We start from the raw sequence: 370 nt of genomic DNA on the forward strand, positions 1-370 counted from the left end.
AATATAAAAGATAGCTTGGGTTCAAATTAAAAACTTTAATATTTAACAGATAATAGAATTTTATTTAAATTTTATAACATAAAAGACTCTTTTCTCAGGGTGGGTTTCCTGGCAATCAGAAACAGACGACACTTTAACTTAATTACTAGCCCTTCTACAAATACAATAAATTCCATTTAGAAACAAAACTAACCAATTACACATCTTCCCCTGATAATTGTTGATCTCTTCTTGTCAATGATGCTATATCCAACTCCTCTCAATGGCTTCCAGTCCTTCTCCCCAAGCCAGCAAAATCAAGAGTGCCCGTTTCCTCTCTTCTATCTTCAATGTTCACTGGTCGATCCAAAAAATAATCGATTGTAGTACA

General features: G+C 33.5%; 1 protein-coding gene across 2 annotated transcripts in view; it reads right to left on the minus strand.

Moving 5' to 3' along the window:
• The window catches only part of LOC106688748 (vascular endothelial growth factor receptor 1), a 199,842-nt gene that overhangs the window by 150,368 nt on the left and 49,104 nt on the right, over positions 1-370 (minus strand). The window lies entirely within an intron of this gene.

The sequence above is a fragment of the Halyomorpha halys genome, unplaced genomic scaffold, assembly GCF_000696795.3.
Source record: "Halyomorpha halys isolate HHAL.00 unplaced genomic scaffold, Hhal_1.1 Scaffold1191.1, whole genome shotgun sequence".
Lineage (NCBI taxonomy): Eukaryota > Metazoa > Arthropoda > Insecta > Hemiptera > Pentatomidae > Halyomorpha > Halyomorpha halys.